This window comes from Ahaetulla prasina, chromosome 1, assembly GCF_028640845.1.
Source record: "Ahaetulla prasina isolate Xishuangbanna chromosome 1, ASM2864084v1, whole genome shotgun sequence".
NCBI classification, from domain to species: Eukaryota; Metazoa; Chordata; class Lepidosauria; order Squamata; family Colubridae; genus Ahaetulla; species Ahaetulla prasina.
In genome coordinates, this window is record NC_080539.1 from 293,877,102 (window position 1) to 293,904,463 (window position 27,362).

Genomic DNA, 27,362 nt, shown 5'->3' on the forward strand with positions numbered 1-27,362 from the left:
AGAAAAAAAAATGATGCTTTATAGATTTGAGGACTAAAAAATGATGTGGACTGACCGAGGGGCTGAAGGAATTTGCATAACATCTAAGAGAGAAGGATGATTTTAAGATTGTAATTATCTGTTAAAGAGAAAGTCGGAAGTCATTTTATTTTATAACTTTAGTTTTTTTTTCTTGTACCTTATTTTTTTTAGTTTTTTTCTTTAACATATGGTAAAACTCTTAATTAAATATAAATAAATAGATAAACTGGAATGAGTGACTAGGAACCTATGGACAACCTGTGAACCTCCAGTCTTGTGTCTATCACAAAAGAAACATTAAGATTTTTTTTTTAAAAAAAAACAGTCCTGTCTCTTTTAGTGGCATCACCTGGGACCCCCAGCAGTTAGAAAGCAAAAGGTTGTCCTTGTTTCTGGAGACTGGCTGTAGTTCTCGTCCAGATTAGTCTGTTGGTATGATTTGTCAAAATAGGATTATAGATCATAGTTAATCGATTATGCATCAGATAAAGAATATTCTTGAAAATAATGAAGCAAATGCACTGGGAAAAACCTATGACATTATTGTCTTCTTTAAAACACAGCAAGATAATATCAGTAATAAGAAATATGATAACCTCATGTGATTGTAATAAAATCAATTTTCTCTTTATAGATATTCTGCAAATATTGATATATCCAGTAAACATAAAAATGTTTTTTTGCAAATGAAATAAATGTTCCAGAAATTCTGGAATGGAAGGATATACCTGCATTCCTAAAATGAAAAGGGAAAAAAAATCTCTAATGTGTTTAAGTCGCACAGAGTTGCCTCTTGATGAAATGGGGAAAAGTATTATCTACACTTCATCCAGCATAATCTTGTTTTATCAAGGGGTGGAAAGCCTCAGATGATGTTAGATTCTCATTTGTTGCAATAGCTTAGTATACTGATAAGTATGAATCAGTGGTATTTACATTGCTGGATGCAGGAAAAGTCTTTGATATGATTCAAATTAAATATTTAGTTCAAATGATGAGTAAATTTACATCCCCAATAGTATCTGTTTTTTTGAAAGCAATTTCCGCCTCTAAATCCTCTGGCTGAATTATTACTGACCAGATTGTCTCGTGATTAAAATTTGTCAAGAGTGTGTTTTTTCTTAATTTTCATTTTGATGTTCAAACCCTTCATATGCACTAAATTGGTGATATCCAGGGAGTGTGTGTAGTAAGGCACTGTGGTGGCCTTGTGGAAGTAACACAAAGGTTTCCTAGGTCAAGCATGCTTCAGCAATGGCAAGATGGCAAAGGTCATTTGGGGGCAGCAGGGACAGGTGGTGGTAGTGGTGGTGGAGTGCAGGGCAATGATGGAGAGATAGGCAAGCCTGGCAGGGCAACAGAGCCTTCTTTGGCAAAGGGAATTTGCCAGGCCCAGATGGAGAGGAAGCAGTGGGATGGTGCCAGCAGTTTTTGCAGGACACGAGACATGTGAGACCTTCACCTAATGACAGCATGGTCCTCGCCTAACAACCAGAATTGTGACTATTGGAACTACTCCCACTTAATAGTGAGGTAATGCGATGTTTCATCTAATGACTGCTTCATTTAGTAAGGGAAATTCCAGTCCCAATTAAAGTTATTGAGGACCATTTGTATTGAGCTCAAAAGACCACTGGAAAAAAACAGAATTGGAAAGCTGTGAACAAAAAAATAAGAACATTCATGTCTACTTACTATGCATCACATCCCTACAGCGATATTGATAGATTATACCTGTCTTGCACAAATGAAGGCAGAGGTTTAGTTCAAGTTAAACAAACTGTCAAAGAACAGCATGCATTGGCTGATTATGTAAGACAGCCAAGAACAAGCACTGATTCAAGTTAAAAAAATTGGAACTTACTAAATATGTAAGAAAAACATAAATATCAAAATTATTATATTTAAATTTATTTAAATTTGATTCTTTGCAAAATATCAGCCACATAATCTGTTTTACTATTTTTTACAAGTCTCAAATGTTAATTATTGGGCTATATTTATTGTTTTAAAGTTCTATATAAGCTACCCAAGTTTTGTCCAATTGAGGATATAAATGATATAAAATAAACAAATTATGTCTTTTTGAGCTTGACTATCATGGGTCTAGCACCTACATTTCCAAAGGAAAACTATCTTGAATTTAAGATGATCTTGTCCTCAAAATGAAAATGAGAACAGTTCATCTGCCTGTATTATCATTTTGTTACCCAATATAATTCTATTTTAAAAATAAATTATTTGCAAGAAAAAAATTATTTCACTCAGTTAAATATATTAATATTCATATTATAAGGTAAAGGTTCTCCCGCACATGCCTGCTAGCCGTTTATGGCTCTAGGGGCGGTGCACATCTCTGTTTCTAAGCCGAAGAGCCAGCGCTGTCCGAAGATGTCTCCGCGGTCATGTGGCTAGCATGATTAAACTCCAAATGTGCTGTTACCCTCCCACCAAAGTGGTCCATATTTTTCTACTTGCATTTTTTATGTGCTTTTGAACTGCTAGGTTGGCAGAAGCTGGGACAAGTAATAGGCGCTCACTCCATTATGCGGTGCTAGGGATTTGAACCGTTGAACTGCTGATCAACAAGCTCAGCATCTTAGCCACTGAGCCACCATTGTCTAAATCCTTGTAACATGTCAATCAAATGTTGTAAGAAAGCCTCAGCAAGCACATCACCATCACCTGTTGAAATGTGATTCTGTTGCAAGCTGGATCCAGCCCAAACAGTGAATTTCTCCAAGGGAGAGCGCCTGAAAGGAGAAACAGCCATAAAAGAGAAGTATGGATCAAGTGCAGAAAAGAGAAGCACTAAATGATACTTCTGGAGTGAAAAAAACCCATTGGTTCAGTTATATGTTCACATTTCAAAAGCACAAGGTCAACAGGATGCAAGATAAATTCAAAAAAGGAAAAGGGCCTTCAATCCAAAATCAATAGAACTAGAAGGCAACCTCAAGAAGCTTCAGGATTTCAAATCTAACTTTCCTCAACAGCATAGACTCAAGTGTGGCCAAACATAGTCATCAGGGATGGGGACATAACAAAGAACTACTGGAAATAGTCTCAGGGCATTTAGTGGGAAACCTTAACACCAGGGAAATACACAGAAAGCTCACTGAATGTGACAATTTATGTTTTCCAATAAATACATATGTTGTACTCCAGAAATACTCTTCCCTCCAATCTTTTATTCTATGGCTAACCAAATTCTACAATTTTTATGCAAGATAAGCAATACAAAAAGGTTGGCATTTGTGTTCCTAAAGTTAGTAAATAAAGAAGGTATATGAACAGGACAGGAAAAAATGTGCAACAATGTACAGTAGTACAGATGTGCTTATATGTGCTTACAACCTACTCTCTAATAAACAATTTGGTTTCAGAAAAAAATTATCATGCAACTTACGACTTCTCCACTGTAAAAACTTATGGATTACAAATCTTGATCTAGGCAAAACAATTGATGCAATCTACATAGACTTCTGCAAAGCTTTTGACTCAGCAGTACGATAAACTTCTCCTAAAATTAAAATCCTATGGCATTTCAGGACCCCTGCACAATTGGATATCTGCTTTTCTGTCTAACAGACAACAAGTGGTTAAAATTGGTAATGCTCTATCAAATCCTGTTCCTGTCAAGAGTGGCGTTCCTCAAGGTAGCGTTCTTAGACCAACTCTCTTTATACTATACATAAATGATCTTTGTGACCATATCTCAAGTAATTGTGTTCTCTTTGCTGACGATGTCAAACTGTTTTAACACCACCGACAATACATATACCATTCAAAAAGACCTTGATCATCTAACCGCTTGGTCTAAAATTTGGCAACTACAAATCTCAGTCTTACATATTGGAAAAAAGAACTCAATCACTAAGTACATGCTTGATGGACATTACCTTACAGATGACTCCCACCCTGTCAAAGACCTTGGAGTTTTCATATCTAATGATCTAAGTGCCAAAGCCCACTGCAACTACTTAGTAAAAAAGGCTCTAAGAGTTGTTAACCTAATCTTACATAGCTTCTTTTCCAAAAACACCACACTACTGACCAGAGCATATAAAACTTTTGCTAGGCCAATTCTTGATTACAGCTCGCCTGTCTGGAACCCATGCCACATTTCTGACATCAATACAGTTGAGCGTGTCCAGAGGTATTTTACGCGAAGAGTTCTCCACTCCTCCGTAACCAACAAAATACCTTATCCCACCAGACTTGAAATCCTGGGTTTAGAAAACTTGGAACTCTGTCGCCTCCGACAGGACCTGGGTTTAGCTCATAGAATCATCTATTGTAATGTCCTTCCTGTTAAAGACTACTTCAGTTTCAACTGCAATAATACAAGAGCTACCAATAGATTTAAACTTAATGTCAACCGCTCCAATTTGGATTGCCGAAAATATGACTTCTGTAACAGAATTATCTGTGCTTGAAATGCATTACCTGACTCTGTGGTCTCTTCTTATAACCCCAAAAGCTTTAACCAAAATCTATCCACTGTTATATATGCTTATACTTCCTTGTTTCTCCCCATATATATGTTTATATATTATATAATCTTTTTGTGTGATGCTTGTGTATATTGTTATGACAAAATTAAATAAATAAATAAAATAAATAAATAAAAATAAATAAATATACAAGTACTTCCATGACCCAAGTTTAGTTATTTTGCTATGCTCTTAACAAGATTTCAGAATATTCTGAAAATCTTGCATCTTCTACTAGCATATTTTATTTAAAAAAACTGAAGACAAATCCTCTTAGACTTAATCATCATTCATTTGGATGGCATTGTGCAGATTAATGCAAAGAGATGCAGTTTAAATAACTAGTTTAGTGTTAAAAAAAAGCAGGGGTGAAATGCTCCTGGTTCGGACCGGATCGCTTGATCCGGTAGTGATGGTGGCGGGTGGTTCGGAAAACCTGTGGCAAAAATCCCTGCGCCCCCGCATACCCAGCTGAGCCACGCGATCATCTTCGGCCGAAAAAATGCTTTTAAAAGTTAAAAAAAAAAAGACTCCGATCATCGTGCAGCTCAGCTGGGATCGTCAGAACCTTTCAAAGCATTTTTTCTACACGCTCTTCGGCTGAAGAGGTTGTAGAAAAAATGCTTTTAAAAGTTAAAAAAGAAGTTGGCCACGCCCACCCAGTCACATTACCCCCCACCCCCAGCCATGCCCACAGAACCGGTAGTAAAAAATTTTACATTTCACTCCTGACATAAAGTATTAGATTGTTGCGCCATATCTCATATATTAGCAACACATATGTAACTAAAATAGCTCACCAGATGTTCTATTTTATTAGCTAGTTTGTAAATGGATGAATAAACACCAAATAAAGCATTACTGGCACAAACAATGACTATAGATGCATTTTCAACATTTTTTCCTTAGCAAATCTGTCCTGAATTGCTAATTAACTTTTTTATTTAAATCTGTGTTCCAGGAATGGCATATAAGAAATAAAAATTAACTTCTAATAGTTTAGTTTATGCTGCAACAGAATTGATAATGGATCAGAATGAGTCATACAAAGGGTATTGTTTGATTAAACTTAATCCACAATGTTTCAATTAATTTTCTTGGCTATTTAGATTGCCAACAGTTTAAGGCCAATTATTAAGTTTTTATGTTGCTTGCTGAGATTATTAAAGTAGATGATCAGAGACCACAGTATTTCTTTTTGAAAATGAGAGTATAAAGGCCTATTATATAGTATACTAAGAGTTTAAAATAGATTGCATGTTAACTGGCAAATTTTAATGGGAATTAAGCTTTTTCTATGTTTTCACTCTTTATTATGAGATTTACATAAGAGTGTCCCAATGGAAAGTAAGCTAATGCTGAAATTCAGTCCAAGACTATTTATCAAGATTACAGGATGCAGGATTGCAGTCTTTAGATACTTCCACTACTGCATACCAAATTACATAATGATCACAATTTAGATAGTTAATAGGTTCTCACAAATTCAGTTAACCAAGATAGCCCAAACATATAATGGAAATGGTATTATTCCAAATTTTCAAAAAGTTTTTATTGGTCAAAAAAGGTTTATACAAATACATATCAGGTATGGTAAATTTTCATTTTTCTTATCCAGGATAAGAATTTTGCTCAAATTTTTTAACACATACAACAGCCATATGGCAAGCAGGTGACACGAAGTAGCTAAGTTTACAAATCTTACATACACAATAAAGAAGGGTCAAGAATAAACAGAATATCATACAAAAGAGAATAAGGAAAACCAACACAATACCAAATATCTTTATCACTTCCTAGTTTTGGATCTCAGAACTCTGGGTTCAGCCTGACCCAACTCCAGGGCCGCAACAGCGGCAGCCGCCACCGCCCCATGGTCTATAACCTCCCCTTCTTCAATTCCTGGGTCATCTGATTCCAGGAGGGCTTTGTGTTCCTCCACGTAGGCCATAGCCTCCGCAATTGTACTAATTTTTTTCGTAATGCCCTCCCGGAAAATCATCAATCCCTCTGGCATCAGCCATCTGAAGCCTACTCCCTTCTGGTACAATTTGCTTGACAAAAAGTAATATTTCTTTCTCATTTCACGTACCTGTCTGGGAATCTGCCTCAGAATGGCTATCTCCCTGCCCCTGTAAGTCAGTGCCCCACTCCTATGTTTTCTAAGAATTTCATCTCTCGTCTCTCTTCTCACAAATTTGACATGAACCTCTCTGGGAACTGCATGCGTGCGTGCATATTGTGAATTAACTCTATAAACTCGATCCACATCCCAATTCATGAAATCAACACCTCTCCCAAGAAATTCTCCCAACAATTTAGTCACAACATCTCTCAAATCTTCTTGGTCCACTTCTTCCAAATTTTGAAACCTAAGGAAATAAGACATTTTATCCATCTGTAGTCCAAGCACAGCATTGCCTGTCGTCTCCTCTCTTTTCTGCACTGCCGCATCTCACCCTCAGACCTTCCACTTTCTGCTTGTTTTCTGCTGAGACTTGTTGAGTATCCTTTAAATCCTTTTGGATAGTCACAATTTCTGCTCTTATTTCCGTTTGGCCTCTTTGCAAATCATCCAGTTTCTTGTCCATATTGGATAACTTTTCCAGAATTCTCTCCATCTCTCCAGCAGTTGGTCTCTGGCCTTTTGCCATTTAAAAAAAATTCAAAATCCTCAGGCAAGCACAGTATCCTTGTAATTTCCTCCGGATCCACCAGGGGGCACTCACAGGAGCAACGAGTCCAGAGTACAGTTAGTCAACCAGGAAGCCGAAGGGAAGTGATGTCATCAAGATTCTCATAGTGAAGGCGGAAGCTGGGCGCCACCACTGTTCCCCAGAGGGAGGGGGGGCCTCAAACCCTCCCTCCTAAATTTCTCCATCACCTCTTGTCTCCAGAGCTCCACAAAACCAGTAATCTTCTTATTTTAAGTTCTCCTCTCTCCAGAATGACTCGTGCTCCTTCCAGCCGCAGGGGAGAAAAACCCCCCCGCACTCCGGAGCACTCCACTCGCGTTTACCGATATCCCCTTCCCTTCTCCATTCCTCAATTCTTCTCCGTTCCCTGTTCACCACCAGGCTGCTGCAGTTATAAATCCAAAGCCCCGGGGTGCACGGGCACAGCGGCCCAGGCGACCAAAGTAATGGCCGTGGCCGTGGCCTCAAACCCCGCCGAGCCTAGGCCGCGCCAGCATCGGTCCCCCCAGTCCTGTATGTCGGCTGGGAGACCCCTGGCGAGCCGTCCGTGCGGCAGGTGTCCTTTTCGGAACACCTGGCCCCTGGGGGCCTCGGCGGCGGCCGGATTCGGGCACTGGGGGCAGGAGAAGCCTCCAGACGACCGTTGCCCCTGGACACCGGAAGTCGTCTCACTCAGGAAATGGTATTATTCCATCTCATAGAAAAATAAATAAAAATTGTATTCAGGCTCACCTTTGAATTGTACGTACTATAGAATAAATGGCTGAATTTGTATTTCATGGTAGAATCGTGGCTTAATTCATGCTTGTTTTTTTCTAGATGGCCACATCACGTCATTATCTAAGTCTATGGTCTTAGGGCTTAATGTACATCCAAACAGGTACTATATTGTATGCATTTCTTTTTTACTATTCTGACATTTATATTACAGTAATATGTTGCATTAACTTACCTAGAAAGCATTTCATGACCATTACAATGAATTAACTGTGTATTAGTGACCAATAAATGACCCTCCTTCTATATTGAGTTAGGGGACTAACTAAATAGAATAAAAGCTGAGCAGAATTTTTTATTTTCTCCATCCCATCTATTTATCTGCCCTTTGGAAACTGATTATTGATGGAATACCTGAATGCATTGATAATAAACAAAAGTAACTTCTAATAGTTTAGTTTATGCTGCAACAGAATTGATAATGGATCAGAATGAGTCATACAAAGGGTATTGTTTGATTAAACTTAACCCACAATGTTTCAATTAATTTTCTTGGCTATTTAGATTGCCAACAGTTTAAGGCCAATTATTAAGTTTTTATTTTATTTATTTATTTATTTAATTTATTTGATTTTTATACCGCCCTTCTCCCGAAGGACTCAGGGCGGTGTACAGGCAAGATAAAACAATACAATATACAGATTAAAATACCATTTAAAAAACTTATTTAAATTAGCCTAAAATTAAAAAATTTCCATACTAAAAACCCCGTTTAAAAATTGATAAAAGATAAAATTCAATTTAAGACAGCCCCGCGCAAATAAAAAGATGCGTCTTCAGTTCGCGACGGAATGTCCGAAGGTCAGGTATTTGGCGTAAACCCGGGGGAAGTTCGTTCCAGAGTGTGGGAGCCCCCACAGAGAAGGACCTTCCCCTGAGGGCCGCCAGCCAACATTGCTTGGCGGACGGCACCCTGAGAAGTCCCTCTCTGTGAGAGCGTACGGGTCGGTGGGAGGCATGTGGTAACAGCAGGCGGTCCCGTAAGTACCCAGGCCCTAAGCCATGGAGCGCTTTAAAGGTCGTAACCAGCACCTTAAAGCGCACTCGAAAGGCCACAGACAGCCAGTGCAGTCTGCGCAGGAGCGGTGTTATATGGGAGCTTCGCGGTGCTCCCTCTATCACCAGCGCAGCTGCATTCTGCACTAACTGGAGCCTCCGAGTGGCCTTCAAGGGAGCCCCATGTAGAGAGCATTACAATAATCCAGGCGAGAGGTAACGAGCGCATGAGAGACCGTGCACAAGGCATCCCGATCAAGGAAGGGCCGCAACTGCCGAAGCAGGCGAACCTGGTGGAAGGCCCCCCTGGAGACGGCTGTCAAATGATCTTCAAACGACAGCCGTTCATCCAGGAGGACACCTAAGTTACGCACCCTATCCTTTGGGGCCAATAACTCGCCTCCAACAGTCAGCCGCGGCTGCAGCTGACTGAATCGAGATGCCGGCATCCACAGCCACTCCGTCTTGGAGGGATTAAGCTTGAGCCTGTTTCTCCCCATCCAGACCCGTATGGCTTCCACGCACCGGGACAGCACTTCAACAGCTTCATTGGGGTGGCCTGGGGTGGTGAAGTACAGCTGGGTGTCATCAGCGTACAGCTGGTATCTCACCCCAAAGCCACTGATGATCTCACCCAACGGCTTCATATAGATGTTGAACAGAACGGGCAAGAGAATCGACCCTGCGGCACCCCACAAGTGAGGTCCTCGTCGACCTCTGCCCCCTGTCAACACCGTCTGCGACCGGTCAGAGAGATAGGAGGAGAACCACCGATATCGGTGCCTCCACTCCCAATCCCCCAACCGGCGCAGCAGATACCATGGTCGATGGTATCAAAAGCCGCTGAGAGGTCTAATAGGACCAGGGCAGAGGAATAACCCCTGTCCCTGGCCCTCCAGAGATCATCCACCAATGCGACCAAAGCTGTCTCCGTGCTGTACCGGGTGGAAGCGGACTGGAGCAGGTCTAGATAGACAGCTTCATCCAGGTATTGGGGTAGCTGTCGGCCCAGCACTCTCTACAACCTTCGCAACAAAGCGAAGGTTGGAGACTGGACGATAATTACCCAAAATAGCTGGGTCCAGGGAGGGCTTCTTGAGGAGGGGTCTCACCACCGCCTCTTTCAAGGCGGCAGGGAAAACCCCTTCCAAGTGTTGATAATCTCCTGGAGCCAGCCTCGTGTCACCTCCTGAGTGGCCAGTACCAGCCAGGAAGGACACGGGTCCAGTAAACATGTAGTGGCGTGAAGCCTCCCCAACAGCCTGTCCACGTCCTCGGGAGCCACAGGGTCAAACTCATCCCAAATGGACTCAACAAGACGTGTCTCCTCTCCCTCGCCTGGATCATCCCAATTTCGGTCCAGACCTTCCCGGAGCTGAGCGATTTTATCGTATAGATAACCACTAAACTCCTCAGCACGTCCCTGCAACGGGTCATCCGCACCTCCTGATGAAGGAGGAGGCGGGTCACCAGGCAGGCGGGGTGGTTATCTGCCGGCGCAATGAGGGTGGAGGTATATGGCGCCTCGCCTCCCTCATTGCCACTAGGTAGGTCCTAGAATAGGACCTAACTAGTGTCGATCAACCGAGCTGGACCTCCAGGTGCTCTCTAGGCGTCTTCTCCGGCGTTTCATCTCCCTCAGCCCCTCGGAGAACCAAGGGCCAGCGAGATCTACGCCGGGTCAGAGGTCGCAAAGGCACGACACGGTCCAAGGCCCCAGCCGCGGCCCGCTCCCAGGCCGCAACTAGTTCCTCAGTCGTGCCGTGGGCCAGATCCTCAGGAATGGCCCAAGCTCCGTCAGGAACCTCTCGGGCCCATCAGGCGCCTGGGACGGAACCACCGTATAGGTTCCGTCTCCCTGCGATGGTGGATGGCGGTTCGGAAGTCTAGTCGAAGGAGGAAATGATCGGACCATGACATCGGTTCTGTTACTAAGTCATCTAATTCCAAATCATTTAACCACTGTCCAGAGATATAAATCAGGTCCAGTATGCCTCCCCATGTGCGTGGGGCCATCATTTACCGAATCAGGTCCAAGGCCGTCATGGAAGCCTGGAACTCCCGAGCTGCAGTCGATAACAAGCCAGCCGATGGCAGTTGAAATCCCCATGACTATAAGTCTGGGGTCTCAACCGCCACGGAGGCAAGCACCTCCAACAGCTCGGGCAGGGCTGTGGTCACGCAGCAAGGAGCCAGGCGATCAACAAGCCCAACTGATTCCTATAGCCCCACCTCACACAGAGGGATTCACAACCGGCAATCTGAGGAACAGTGGCCTCCCTCGGCTCTAGATCTTCCTTAATGACAACCGGCCACCCCCACCCCTACCTTGGGCCTCGGCTGATGAAATGCTCAAAACCTGGAGGCACAGCTCAACGAGGGAACCCCCCTCCGGACCCAACCAGGTCTCCGTAATGCCCATAAGGTCCGGACTCCCCTGAATAAGATCACAAATCAGGGGGCTTTATTAGCCACGGACCGGGCATTACATAACATCAACAAGATCCAGGCTCTGAGGATCATGGCCGCCTGAGGCAGGTAGGGACTGAGGGGCCGGAGCACGTGATCGCCGTCAAACATCGAGCACGTGCTCCCAACACTCGATACAGCCCCCCCCTCCGCCATATCTTCCTCTCCCACTTACCGTACAGATTGAACAACCCTTTAGTCCTGGAACAGAACCCTCCCCCCCTGCCTTCGGACCAGATGTAATAGTGTCGCGAACAAGCACAGGGGCTGGATCCCTCCCCGACGGGTTCTCTCCCCTACCCGTCGAATCCCCCCCCCACCCTTAAAATCCCCATTAAAACTCCCCTTAAAAAATCTCTTAAAACAGCTAATTAAAAAGCCCCTAAGCCTCCTATTTTTAGCATGCTTTATGTTGCTTGCTGAGATTATTAAAGTAGATGATCAGAGACCACGTATTTCTTTTTGAAAATGAGAGTATAAAGGCCTATTATATAGTATACTAAGAGTTTAAAATAGATTGCATGTTAACTGGCAAATTTTAATGGGAATTAAGCTTTTTCTATGTTTTCACTCTTTATTATGAGATTTACATAAGAGTGTCCCAATGGAAAGTAAGCTAATGCTGAAATTCAGTCCAAGACTATTTATCAAGATTACAGGATGCAGGATTGCAGTCTTTAGATACTTCCACTACTGCGTACCAAATTACATAATGATCACAATTTAGATAGTTAATAGGTTCTCACAAATTCAGTTAACCAAGATAGCCCAAACATATAATGGAAATGGTATTATTCCATCTCATAGAAAAATAAATAAAAATTGTATTCAGGCTCACCTTTGAATTGTACGTACTATAGAATAAATGGCTGAATTTGTATTTCATGGTAGAATCGTGGCTTAATTCATGCTTGTTTTTTTCTAGATGGCCACATCACGTCATTATCTAAGTCTATGGTCTTAGGGCTTAATGTACATCCAAACAGGTACTATATTGTATGCATTTCTTTTTTACTATTCTGACATTTATATTACAGTAATATGTTGCATTAACTTACCTAGAAAGCATTTCATGACCATTACAATGAATTAACTGTGTATTAGTGACCAATAAATGACCCTCCTTCTATATTGAGTTAGGGGACTAACTAAATAGAATAAAAGCTGAGCAGAATTTTTTATTTTCTCCATCCCATCTATTTATCTGCCCTTTGGAAACTGATTATTGATGGAGTACCTGAATGCATTGATAATAAACAAAAGTATTCAGAATCCTTAGGTGTGATATGAATGCAAAGATTTTAATCAGAAGCCCAAGAATCTAGTAAAGAATTTTAAAGTGGAACACTTAACAGAACTGGGAAGTGGGGAAGGGAGACATACACAATGATTAGTAAATTGAATGTAACTCCATGGAATTTGGAAATGGATTAGCAAGGAATTGGAAGAGATTGGAAAAAACAAGGAGAGGCAGAGGCAAATATTGCATAAGTATTATTTTCCACGTATGAAGATGCATTACAAAATGTCTTGACAAAGGCAAATAGAGAAAAATACCCACATACTTTTCACATGGTAAAGAATTGAAGCAGAGGACAGAATCGTTAAACTACATACTGAATTATATTTGTTATTACCTGGATGACTGGTAAGTAAGATGGTTACTATTTTAATCTTAAAATAAACTTAATATTTGAATTCAAAATTCCAGAGCTAAAATTACGATAGTAAAGCTATACTAGTTTCATACTTTTATAAAAAGGATTGGGGAATGAGGAGACTGTTAATCTTTCCTTAAGCACGCAACCAGCTGCTTAACTTCAGATCAGGGGTTTCCAACCTTGGCAACTTTAAGACTTGTGGACTTCAACTCCCATAATTCCTCAGCCAGCTTTGAGGGATTCTGGGAGTTGAAGTCCACAAGTCTTCAAGTTGCCAAGGTTGGAGACCCCTGCTTAAGGTGGGTGGGTCTCTTTCTCTTCCCTCCCCTCTCGACTTGAAGGCATCAAGAAGGAAAACATCCATTTTACTAATCTAAAATAAAAAGTAGCAAATATTTGTCATGTAGTTGCAAAGCTACTTTCATTCATACCAGCTTTTTGGTAGTGGGGTGAGCTTGTACAGTAATTGTCAACAATAAGAATTTTTAGCTTTTCAATTATGTTTCAAGTAGTAACTGTGCTTCCTATTTTTCTCTCTACATAGTCAATAAAATGTTATTGTGACTATTTAAATTGTTTTTATGTATCCATAAAATACATTATATTTTAGTTTACATGGTGTAAACATAGTACATCCTTATAAGCTTTCAGTGATAATTGAAATAATATTCTGTAATATTTAACTTTTTAATGTTATCCAGCTCTCCCAGAGTCGTGAGAATTACCTGTATATCTAACACATCTGGAAGACAGTAAGTTGGGAAACACTATTCTAACTTCAAAATCTATCACAAATCTACCTGTACCAATTCTAGATACACAAAAGCATTAAAATGATTTCATTGTTATGTAGTTCAAACCTTCAAAATTCGCACATATGGATTAAAAATATTATTTGAACCACATTAGGATATTTCATTTGGCTTAGATGTTAATAAAATGTCAGAGAGATGGCTTAGTTTACATATATATCAGGATAAGTAAGGAATAAATGCTACCACTTCAGAGATGTCAGGTCTCTGATACCCAAAGATCACACTTTGAAAACAAAATACAGTAATGGAAATCAAACCTTTTTATCACCTCACCCAATAACTTTACAGACAGAATGAATGGGAAGAATGAAACATCAGGGGATAAAAAACTGCATGTATTTTTTTCTTCTGGGTTTTTTAGAAAAAAAACCATACTGGATTTAAAATCCAGTTACCAAACTGTTGTCATAAAGAGCAAAGGTTATAGAAAATTGTAACAAGATCAATAGGCCAAAGTGTTACTGATGAACACTGAGGACATATTTATTATTCCAACATCCCATGCAAGTTAAAAATTTGAGAATTTGATCTAGACTTCAGCCTGAAACGATATACAGTCAATTAGTGATTTTATTGAATTTATTACTGTTGTAGATTTGATTCTGCATCAATGAATTTTGCTGTTTTTTTAATCTAACTGGAGCTAGCTCAGAAATTTTGAAAGCACAATGAAAAAGGAAGTGTGCACTGTAAATGAAAACAATATGTTCCACATATGAAAAGGACATTAGTATGGGAAATTATAAGCAAAGTGTTCAAAAAGAAGACAAATATTCTACAATCAGTGACTTCGTGTTTAATTCTGTTTGCTGTTTTGGCTACCTAAAACTGGAGATCTGAAAAGGAAAAAGTGAACATCAGGAAAAAAACTAGTGACATCTGCACATTGAATTTAAGAGTAAGTTCCAATGAAAACACATAGAAGATTCAATGTGTTGATTTGGAAATCAAAGAATGTTCAACAACTGTAAATTATGAAGTGTGCAAACATGAATATTTTTTCCTCTCCTTGTATCTAATAGAGCATCATGACACAAACTCAACAGTATTTACTTCTAGTATAGTACTGTAACTTAAAATCTATTCCACCAGATATGCAGAATAGTACAGTAAGAGATAACAGGATTCTGGAATGTATTTTAAACTGAATGATGCCTTTTTCCCAATATGGACAGACTTTTCTTGTAAATTATAAAACAGACAAGTTTATAATACTCTCCCTAATGTATTTGAAAGTTTGTGTTCAATTTGATGTGTAAACTTAGGATACTTCTGTATTAACTCAGATATCTTAAGAACAAATGTAATCTTTAATAAATTGATCATGATGCAAGTATATATTCATTGCCACACAGCATAAAGTTAACCACTAAGAGGGTAATTTATACATATTCATCATCATGTTGTATGAATTATCAAAAAGCTCAGGGGTTGCCACAAAGAAGAGGGAGCCAAGCTATTCTTCAAAGCACCTGAGGGCAGGACAAGAAGCAATGGATAGAAACTAATCAAGTAGAGAAACAACATAGGAGGAGAAATTTCCTGACAGAACAATTAATCAGTGGAACTTGCTGCCATAAATTAATGAATCCTCCAACACTGGAGGTTTTTAAGAAGATATTGGACAAATATTTGTCCAATGTCTTGTTTCCTGCCTGAGCAGGGGGTTGGACTTCCATGGTTCCTCCCACCTCAACTGCATGAATTTAGCAGAACAATCCATTGGCCCATTAACTCAGTACAGTATTGAGTTAATATTGATTATATAAGTGTTTTCTGGCAATTCTGGTAGATGCATTGTAGGGACTTCCCACATCAGAAATACTAGGACAAAATTTGCTTTATTTGATATGCCAAATCCTTACTACTACTTACTCTACTTTGCTGGCTGCTGCATAGCCTGACCCCAGCATTATATCAGACCTCGCATATATTTATTTTTATAGAGCCTTATTAGCACTCCTACGCAAACAGGAGTAACTGCAACTTTCCTCGAGTCACAGGCAACTAGATGCACAGGGGATTACTTCTAGGAGTTTCTTTTGGGCTGAAATGCCACTCGTCTGATCTTTCGGGCCGTGCACGCCAGCTAAAGTTCCAAATCAAAACGGGAGGGAGAAAATAAACCGGATCTCCCGATTCCGAAAGTCCGCAAGGTAAAGGCCGAAAAGAAACCGGGATCGCTTTCCTGGAAAGCGAGCGCCGTTAAGATTTGCTTCCAAGTTAAAAAGGCGCACGGGATGAAGTGCACCCCTCTCCAAGAAAGCCTTGACGTGCCCAGCGGTCACCAATACTTAAGTTTGAGGGAGAAAGGCAGAAAATATCAGGATATTGTATTTTTTTAAAAAACAAAACCCACAAAAACCTGGGGACAGGTTGCCGGTGCGCTAGCATTTTGCTGCGGACGCTGTGCTATTTCTGGGTCCGATGCTTTCTCTGCCGCCACGGGAGAAACCCGAGAATGGCGGGGAGAAAAGCGGGGGCGTGGGGCTTCCTGGCGAAGGAGCCAGTGGAAAAACAAGAGGGGGCCGAGGCGGAACATTTGGGGAGGGGGGGGCGCGACTCTCTCGCCGCCGAGGCTGGGCCTGGAAGCCGCCCGCCCGCCAGCCCCGCTGCTTCCCCTCCTCCTCCGGGTTCGGGGGGTCCCCGGGCTCAGCCCCCGAACGCCCCTCTCTTCCGTTCGCCATGTCATTTCCTGTGCTAATAAGATGGTGGTCACGGCCGGGAGGGAGGGAGCCGCCGCAGCTGCCGCCTCCTCCTCTGCCACCGCGCCCGGCCCGGACCCGGGACCCGTCCTCGCCTGGGACTAGCGAGCCAGGCTGGACTGGCCGGGCCGGCGCCGCAGAAGGAGGAGGAGGAGGCAGAAGACGACGGGGGTGGCAGAGCGGGTGGCCGCCAGAAGAGGTGAGCTGCCCCCGGACGACGAGCCAGGACCCCGCAGTGCCGAGGTGAGTCAGCCCTTCGGTAGCCAAGGTGGCGACGAAAATGGCTGCGGAGAGCAGGCGGGGCGGTGTTGGGGGGGGGAAGGCAGCTGGGCGAGCGCTGGCTCAGGGTCTGGGGGCAGTTGCGGACGGGAGGCCGTCTGGGGCCGTGGCTACGGTAGAGGGGCTTGCTCTGCAGTCCTCGCCCAGCAGCGGAGGCGGAGGGCGCGGCCAGGCAGGTAAGTAGCCGCCTCGATTTTTCCCTCTTCCCCTTCTGGGACGAGCGCGAAGCTCGGCGCAGCCCGGCCCCTTCCTCCCCTCCTGTCGCTGCTGCCACCGTCTCCTCTACTGCCTTGCCTCTCCACTCCCTCCCCTCTCCTTGTTACACACTACGTCCGGTTGAGTGACGCGGACGCGCTCCAATGGGCGGCCGAGGAAGCCAGCGAACGCTCCCACAGGGAACGTGTGGGCGGGGTCCCAAAGCAACTGGGTGACTTTGGAAGCGCCGCAGGAGGAGGAGGAGGAGGAGGTGTCCGAAGTCGAGGGCGGGGCTTCTTTTGCTCTACTTCCCGAGGAGCGATGTCCCGCTCAAGAGAAAGTGAAGTTGGCTGCTGCGTCAACTGATTTTTTTTGACTCCCTGCAAAAAGTGGATTTTGGATTCCGTGCAAAAAGGGTCAAGGGCTGCGTGCGGTGGGCACTCCTATAGGCTGTTCTCTAGGCGATGAGGCGGAGGTGGTTTGGACTAAAAGATGACGATTGGCCTGAGCAGAAATCTCTGCTACCGTTCAGGAATGTATAGTCCAGAAGACGGGCAAATGCCGTGTTGGCCAATTGCAGGGATGGAAAATAAAGCTGCCAATGTCAGAAATACCGCGCATCGTTCAGGTCACTACGGCGTAGAACTGGAGAAGGGTCGGGATGACAAAACGATCGAACTCACAAAAATGACTGAAAGACAGAAACGATACGATAAAAACATAATAACATAAAAACATAAAAAAACAGGGGAAAAAAAACATAATTTGGGTTTTGGTTTAGTTTGAGGGGAGTGTGATTGTACAAAACTATCCATTACGTAGAAACGTATGTTCTTCACTTAACTAAACCTGTGGTCATCCAGAGAAGTTAAATGGTCGGAAAGTAAAGACTGATAAAAGAAGAACGGCTTGTGGTTAAACTTTTTATCATTTAGATACAGCGAGAGATACAAACTTAAATGGGTTTTAAAAAGGAGGAGGCAATCCATGGTAGATAAAGCTATTAATGCTTCCTTGTTATGGTGGCTTAATTTCTAACATAACAGGTAGCATGCCTTTTAAGACTTTTTTTCCTCCAAGAACCATCATTTTGGGAATGAATATGGACCAGATGGATCTCTGGTCTAGTGTGGATCTGTTTATGTTATTCTTCCTTGCTGTCTTTTTAAAAGCCAACCAGCCATCCTATTGCCTGAACATTATCATTATTGAGCTCTTTATTAGTAAATAAACTACCCTCTTATTTAGATGTTCCTTTCCATTCATTATAAATACAACCTTGAAGAAGGCTGATACTGCTACAGTATTTGCGTCTTTATTTCAGGGCTACAGTTTTTCAGTCCTGTGTATTGCATTTGTGTATAAAACAAATAAAATGAAGTATGAGTGGCATATTATCTGTAGGCCAAATTAAGGTCAAATCTGCATAGCCTTGAAATAAAGGCAGATAGTTTCTCATCAAGAAAAAAGCCATCCTATATAGGCATAGAGATGCTGTGTTGCAGTTTCAGTTAATTGCATTATTGAGAGGCAGGGTATTTTTCCCCTGATTTTTTTTTCTTTGTTAAAATATTCCCTCCTATTGCAATCAGTCAGAGGAAATTCCACTACCAGCATGAAACTAACATAGTTGCTCTTGTTTCCAGAACATTAAATTTTGGAATTTACTATCGATGGGAACATTTTGAAACATTTCAAGCTAGTGGAATTAGGTGTTAGCAGTACCTTTAAAAGTCCTTAAGCTATTTTTTAATGTATATTTTAAGTTGCCTACAATCAAAAAAGTAAAACCTGATTAATGTATCCAAAACTTCATAAATCACTATTACGAAAGGTGCTTTGTCAAATGGTAAACTGGATTTTGTTTTTCCTTGAAGATGTTTCACTTCTCATCCGAGAAGCTTCTTTAGTTTCTCATCAGAACTGAAGAAGCTTCTTGGATGAGAAGCGAAATATCTTCAACGAAAACCAAAGAAAATCCAGTTGCCTTTTGAAAAAGCACCTTTGGGACAGCCATGACCTAAATGACTGAGAATCTCCATAGACATTGAACCACTATTACCTTATTTCTATGATTAGTCATTAAGGGAAGAGTCATGCCTAGATTCTGCAACTCCTATAATTTTATGAATTCAGGAAAACGTATCTAGAGATTCCCAGATAGAGAAAAGCCATGTACTGAATGAATTTATTATTCCATAAGCCCCACAGCATCCTATGTCTCCTAAATGCTGTTGAGTACATAATGCTCATTTCACAACAGTTTAGATCAGGGAGGTCCTCTAAAAAAATTAAGATGGCTTTTCAAAGCTTGGGATTGCTAGAATATGTAATTGAAAGACACTTTATTAAAATATCCTACAGGTATGTTCATTGTTGTATATATAGTCCAAGTCTCTATAAAACTTAACTTTTCTCTCCAGTCTGAATATTTTTTCTTCTCCCATACCTTTTGATACCATATTTCTGTACACCATCTAGCACTAAGTAAGCCTTGGGTTTCTCTTTCAGAATGTTTAAGATACATCCTGGAATTCAGATGACAAGCTGCTAGTTCTAATATGAAATTTTTGAATATCTTGGGGTATTCAGGCGATCTGGTAACTAAGTGTAGAATTGAGACTGCCTCTCAAAACTGTCAGGGTTTTCAGATTAAGGATTTAATAAAGACAGTTGCACCAACTCATTTTGTTTAGTCTTTCTGTTCCTTGGATACTTGATCATGGAGCACTAGCAAGGGCAGGCCATTGTGGTTTAAAAGAATGGTAAAGTTCTTTGGTATATGGCCTTTCGCAACCTGGATATCTCCAGCTGTATTGGACTTCATTTTCCGTATTTCATAAAATGATACTTCAAGTTGTAATTGGAGACAATTACTGTTCATGCAACCCTCATAACTTGTTAGTGAGTTAACTCACTTTTTAATTTGCACAACTGAAGGAAAAAGACATCTTTCACAAAACTATAGGCCAAACAAAGAATAACCCTAGTCAGTGTTGAGATGATTTCACTGACTGGTAATGTATGCTAATAAATGTAAACAGCTAGAGAGCAGCAGGTTGGGACAGAGTAGCATAAAATGATGTGAAATAGGCTTAATGCAGTATTTTGGATTCAAAGGCAAAAAGGTGTTTTGGAATGCATGGACTATTCCCTTCACTGCAGCTCCTTAAAGCAGCACAATCCTAGAAGAAGCCGCATTTTAGATTTAAGACATTGTTACATAATGCACTACTAGCAGGCACTATTTTAATATTGATAAGAAAAAAAAAATTGTACATGTTTTTGCTTTTGTTTTCCAATATAATGAAAAATATAGTCATTTTTCTATTATTATAAATAGTTAGAATTCCAAAACTAATTGAAATCACATTTTATATTCTATTCCCCCAGACCTTATCAGTGACATCTTTAATATATAAAGACATTTTAAAGCGTTTGCAGAAGAGTATACAGACTACATCATCTGTGGTTCACAAGATTTATTTATTTATTTATTTATTATATTTGTATACCGCCCATCTCCCGAAGGACTCAGGGCGGTTCACAGACAAAAAACAACAGAAAACATATAATAGATAAAAAACAGCTAAAGAATAGATAGTTAAATTCAATTGATGCTCTAACTTTTAAATACAAATTTAAAACCTCATTTAAATTCCTTTTTTTAAAAATCCCAATTTAAAAAACTACATTCAGGCTAGTCCTGCTCTTCGAAACAGCAACGTCTTCAGCTCGCGGCGGAAGGACTTGAGATCGGGGAGTTGACGAAGCCCCAGAGGGAGCTCGTTCCAGCGGGTAGGGGCCCCCAAGATCCTTGCAATGCTTAAGTAATTATCAAATTGTAATTGTTATGTCAATAAAACACAGTTCTTTAATTTTAACTAATCTTGATATTATAGATTCCTACATAAGGCTTGATGCAGCCTTTGATACAGAAAGGACTCCATACCTCTCTTGTACGAAAATATGTGGCAAAATTTGCTGAAGTAAAAACTAGAGAAGATTCTTAATAGTTCTTCAAAAGGAATGTTTAAGAGTCCCCAAAGTGGTCTCCACAGTAAGAATTTTGAAGGGAGGGATCGAGCACTTCTTTGTGTAGAAGTGGCAGGACTGGAAATTCCCAGCAATCTTAACAGACACTGTCTTCTAATTCCATGGACGGTAAATACAAATGGGAAGTAGAATGTTTCCAAAGCAACTGGCAAGAGTAGTGGGGAATTTGAATCCTTGTCTTTCTTCTTACCTTATTCCAGGCTCAGTTTAACTGATTAACACTAAGAAAGTACCGGTATACTCGCAAGTGGCTGTTTTGCTAATGTTCTCTGTGATATGATGGAGCTTCTATAAATATGATCACAAAACATGAGAAAGGATCTTGGCACAGTACATACTGCTTATTTGGAGTCAACATTGCTTTTTATTCCTGCTATGCTCTGGGCTATCAATCGTTTGCATACCTTAGGAGATAGTATCAGTCACCATCTCCATGGAAATGTAATCCAAGTATTGGATACTATCTTCACTAGGTAAATTACAGCATATCCTTTTAATACACTACTTTTTTTTCCTTTAAAGGGTATGCAAAGTGCTGGGCATTTGCCCACAAGATGTTTACACTACGGTATTATTACTATTAAATAAATTATTATATATTATATATATATTAATAATAATGATAATGATAATAATATTAGGGACGTGATGTCTCAATGGCTAAGACACTGAGCTTGTTGATCGAAAGGTCGGCAGTTCAGCAGTTCAAAGCCCTAGTGCTGCGTAATGGAGTGAGTTCCCCTTACTTGTCCCAGCTTCTGCCAACCTAGCAGTTCGGAAGCACTTAAAAAATGCAAGTAGAAAAATAAGGACCACCTTTGGTTGGAAGGTAACAGCGTTCGTGCGCCTTTGGCGTTTAGTCATGCCAGCACATGACCACAAAGACGTCTTCGGACAGTGCTAGTTCTTCGGCTCTGAAACAGAGATGAGTACTGCCCCCTAGAGTCAGGAACGACTAGCAAATATGTGCGAGGGAAACCTTTACATTTACATTTTATTATTACTATTATTTTCATAAATACGTGGGAAACTTAAAAAAATAAAAATAAACATGCATGCATATACTCTGTACTAAAAATTATAGCAAGATTGGAAAATTTACTTTAAAGTTTTGCAACAAGTAAGAATAATGAAAATATGGTCGAAATCAATGGAATATTTTAATAGCCTTTTTATGCTATTATCTTTAATACTTATTAAAGAAACAATCAGTTATTCTCGGATGCACCAAACCTGAATGAAATAGGATTTTTGAAAGTGTAAAAGCAGCAGCTTCTATTAACATCTTGAAATAATTCCTTACAAATGAACTTCATAGGCAGGATTGCCTAGTTAAGTGAGCAAGAAGCTTGGAAGAGAATTTGCCCCTATATTTAATGTAGATGCATAAGTGCTGTAATCTAAAGTTAGAGAGCACTAAACTCTCAGATGAACGTATTGTTTTATCAAGGTTTCCATGTGTCCTATTTATTTAGCCACACTTTTGGATGGGTGAAATGTAAAATTTGTTACTACCGGTTCTGTGGGTGTGGCTTGGTGGGAGGGTAATGTGACTGGCTGGGCGTGGCCAACTTTTTTTTTTTACTTTTAAAAGCCTTTGATGATCAGGCAACTCAGCTGGCATCGCCAGAGGAGCCTTTTAAAAGCATTTTTTCTACAACCTCTTCAGCAAAAGGGGTTGTTAAAAATGCTTTTAAAAGCCTCTGATGATCCCAGTTGAGCCGCACAATCATCAGAGGCTCAAAAAATGCTTTGCCGAAAAAAAAATGCTTTTAAAAGTAAAAAAAACCAAAACCCTCTGATGATTACGCAGCTCAGCTAGGCATGTGGGGGGGAGGGGGAAGGAATTTTTGCTACCGGTTCTCCAAACTACCCACCGTCATCGCTACTGGATCAGGTGATCCGGTTTGAACCGGGAGCATTTCACCTCTACTTTTGGACCTCTAAAGGTGAGGACGAGAATTGATAAAGAGTGCAAAAAATAGTTAACTAATCTTTAATAGCAAAGATATTACACTTTACTTGAAGAGCGCTAAAAAAGACCCCTTTAGGTCCTGACGGTTTGGATAGTTATTCTTGTCTCTAGTCTGCTTTTTCCTGGGTAAAACCATAAAGTCCATGGTGGTATCATAATGCCTGAGAAAAAGATCATCTGGATTTACTTTTAGTCAGGATTCAAATGTTGGTTCAGTACCAAAATGGCCATGGCCACTTTGTTTAATAGATGTGTACATAGAATTAGATATTAGATGTGAATGCCTCCATATTAGTTTTATTGGAACTTTCAATATGACTGATCAGATAGGTCAGGAGGAGCATCATTTTAAGACTGGGCTCTCAAACTCCTGGCCAGCGGGCCGGATGCATTACACGCTGGCCACGCCCATGCCCAGTTTAACAAAGGGGGGAATCCCAATACGTCATGTGACGCTGCTGTGAGGACATGAGTTTGACACCCCTGCTTTAAGAGGTTCAGATACGTATCTGTTAGCAGTGTCATTTGGTGTAAATAAGCCTATCCTGTTTAATATTTAGGGGCCGGAATAGGTCAGGCTGTAAGGAGCCTGTTATTAGAACACACTAGCCTGCAATTACTGCAGGTTCAAGCCCGGCCCAAGGTTGACTCAGCCTTCCATCCTTTATAAGGTAGGTAAAATGAGGACCCAGATTGTTGTGGGGGCAATAAGTTGACTTTGTAAATATACAAATAGAATGAGACTATTGCCTTATACACTGTAAGCCGCCCTGAGTCTTCGGAGAAGGGCGGGATATAAATGTAAAAAATAAAATAAAAAAATATTTACATAAAAAATTTGAAGATGTTATCATGGAGTGTAATATGGAGTGTCATCAATATGCAGATGATGCACAGCTGTAAATCTCATTCCAGCTACAGCTGGTATGTCCATAGATGTCTGAATTGAATGAGATTTAATAAGGCAAAATGAAATCTGATTGTGAAAGAACTACTCTTAAAAAATAGTAAGGCTGATCCAGAACTCGCTCTATATTTAGATTTAAGAATGGTTCTCAACATGGCTTTGCTATTTGATGCACAGATGTGAGCTTTGGCACCAGAGACTTCTTTCAGCTTTGACTGATTGTAACCATTTCTGTATAGCCTAATGATGTTCCCAGAGTGTCCCATCTTCTTGTTATTATAGATTATGGTAAAGCAGTCTATGTCGAACTGCTTTATAGATACCTTTGAAGTTACAGTTTGGTCTAAAATATTGCACTTAGGCTTTTGACTGACTCTAAAAGATAGCATATTTTTTAGTTGCACTGGTTATTAGTTGGTTTCCAGAAACTAATTTTGTATTTTCAATGGGCTAGTTTTTTATATTAAATACCTAAATGGCTTAGGACCAAAGTACATGAAAAACTCTAATTTATGTGAATATGCCCAGCTTCTAAGGGCAGCTGGAAAGGTTTTCCTTCAATAGCAATAGCACTTATATACTGCTGCACAGTGCTTTTCCATCCCTCTCTAAGTGGTTTACAGAGTCAGCATATTGCCCTAACAATCTGGGTCCTCATTTTACCCACCTCAGAAGGATGGAAGGCTGACTCAACCTTCAGCCGATGAGATTTGAACTGCTGGCAGCCAGTGATCAGCAGAAGTAGCCTGCGGTCCTGCACTCTAACCACTGCACCACAGTGGCTCTTCAAGTTTTGTTCCCCACCACTAATCCGTCCAAAAACAGAATTAAACTACTTTAATTAATTAATTACTCTTTGTTGTTGTTGTTAGTTGCGAAGTTGTGTCCGACCCATCGCGACCCATGGACAACGTTCCTCCAGGCCTTCTGCCCTCTACCATCCTCTGGAGTCCATTTAAACTCATGCCTACTGCTTCAGTGACTCCATCCAGCCACCTTGTTCTCTGTCGTCCCATTCTTTTTTTGCCCTCAATCTTTCCCAGCATAATGAATTACTCTACCAAGATAAAATACTTTTTTTTTTCAAATCCAGTCATAACATTTCTTTCTTTCTAATCTCTTTTTCTTTCAGTTGCTGATAATTGCTAAAGTTCTGTATTTATTATATGCAGTACTCTGAGAGCTCAAGAGAAAACCTATTAATTTTTTTATCATTTAAAATTTTAGGGCCATGAGGAAATAAACAAGAGAAGGAGCCTATAGTAGAAATATCCCAGTCCTTTGTTTTCACCAGCTTTTTTCTATATTGAAATGTGCATAATATATCTAACTTTGTGTACTCTTTGGGGAAATTTAAAATGATAAATGTTGACATTTAGCATGCCTGGTGGAATTAGCAAAAGATTAGTGAACAAACCAGGAATTACAAAGACTGATTTCAATGCAAAACAGTAGGGTTAGAATTCATGAAGATAAAATATTTTTCAGAGATTGAGGAACGACTACAATTTCTTATCTAACTATATATGTTAACTACATGGGAGAAAATGTATATATCAAACACAACTGATGTTTGATTTATAGGTAATCCACAATGTCTTTTATTTCTTTTTAAAACTATTTCTTCCCCACTTCCTCCCCACAATGCACACACACTCATTCTTTATTTCTCTCTCTCTCTCTTCCTCTCTCTCTTTCCATGGGTCTGAAGTAAACTCTGAATTGTAATAGCTTGCGCACAATTTTTTTTTCATTTATTCATATCATTAACACCCCCAACTCCAATAGTCTCTGTTTGTTTTAATTATCAAAAGTCTGTTCCTTATTATTAATAGAGTAGAATGTCAGTACACATTCAGACAATTTTATTGAATGATATTTATTTTTACTATTAAAGTGTAAACTAATACATGCTACAATGGCAATGAAACCAAAATTGGACCAAAGGAAAAATAATGAATAGGTCACATAATATGCTTTTTTGCTGTGATGTAAAACTTCAGAGTTGCTGGAGAGAGTGACTTCTTTCCCTGAAGGTAAAGAGACAGTGGATCTTGGAAAGTTTGGTCAGCAGAAAGAAGATTAAAAAAGTTCCTCCCTAGCAGTTCACAAAGTATATGCAGATAATTGCCTTAGCCTGGCAAGTTTTCTGTTTGTAGGTGAACCAAATAAAGAACTGTTGTTCTTGGTTCTTTGGGATTGACATTTACAGCATTATGAAATTAACATTTTTTTTTATTACTTTTTTTGCAACAAACAAACAAAAAGAAAATACATTATTACACCCTTGTGCTATACATAAAAGGAAGATTTGGGTCTTCGGATATATCCTCATGATTGCCAAAATCCACGTTCTCGAGGTACAGGTACTGAAGCGTCCAATGTTCCAAGCGCAAAGTCCACAAATGGTTTCCAAGTCTTCCAGAAAATATCTTCTTTATACACACCACTTCTAATTTTAATATCGCATGTCATTTTATCATTTAAAGCTAATTTCCACATTTCAGAATTCCACTCTTCTATTCTAAAAATCACATCTAGTTTCCAATATCTAGCTATTATAATTCTACCTATTATAATCATAATTCTAATCAATTCTTTTTCATATTTTGTTAATTCTATTTCCTTAATTACCAACAATAATATAGTTTCCACTCTCAATGTTATTACTTTCCCCATCATTTCAAATATCATTTTCTCCAATTGTTGCCAAAACTTTTAACCTTATCACAATTATACCACATATGTTCATAAGTCCCCAATTCCATCTCACATCTCCAACATTTTTACTAATTTTTTATCCATTTGTGACAATCTTACTGGAGTCAAATACCATTTCCAAACAACTTTATAATTGTGCTCTTTAATCCTTATAGATAAAGTTCTCATAATTCTACTCTTCCAATTCACATTCCAATCTGACTCTGGTATTTCAATATTAAGATCTTTTTCCCAATTTGTCCTCATCACTCTTTGTAATTTTTCATCAGAATTTATAATCTTATAAACCCTACTAACGAGTCCCTTTAGCCCAATTTCATCTTTCATAATCCGAGATACTAAATATTCAAATTCAGTTTCACATCTATTTATCGAATAATTTTCCCTTAGTTTTTGTCCATTTTTCTATCTGTATTTTTCAAACCAACTTAACCCTAATTTTTCAATAATTTCTTTATTCCTCCTTTCATTTCCATAACTTTTATCCAATCTCTAATAATTTCTATATTTTCCTCTTTAATCACTTCATTACGTTTTATATTATTTTTAATCGGCCAAATTCCAATTGTCTCCCCCAAAAAGATTATATCCGG

General features: G+C 40.0%; 1 protein-coding gene across 3 annotated transcripts in view; it reads left to right on the plus strand.

The window, feature by feature from the left end:
- Nucleotides 1-15,503: 15,503 nt before the first annotated feature.
- Nucleotides 15,504-27,362, plus strand: part of PRDM11 (PR/SET domain 11) — a 78,802-nt gene continuing 66,943 nt past the window's right edge. Inside the window, exon 1 of one of the 3 annotated variants that reach the window (XM_058161714.1) lies at nucleotides 15,504-16,087. The gene's annotated coding sequence lies outside the window, so the exon portion shown is untranslated. Of the gene's footprint in view, nucleotides 16,088-16,568; nucleotides 16,880-27,362 lie in introns of those variants that run through there. The other 2 variants (XM_058161713.1, XM_058161716.1) reach the window with 2 other exon arrangements.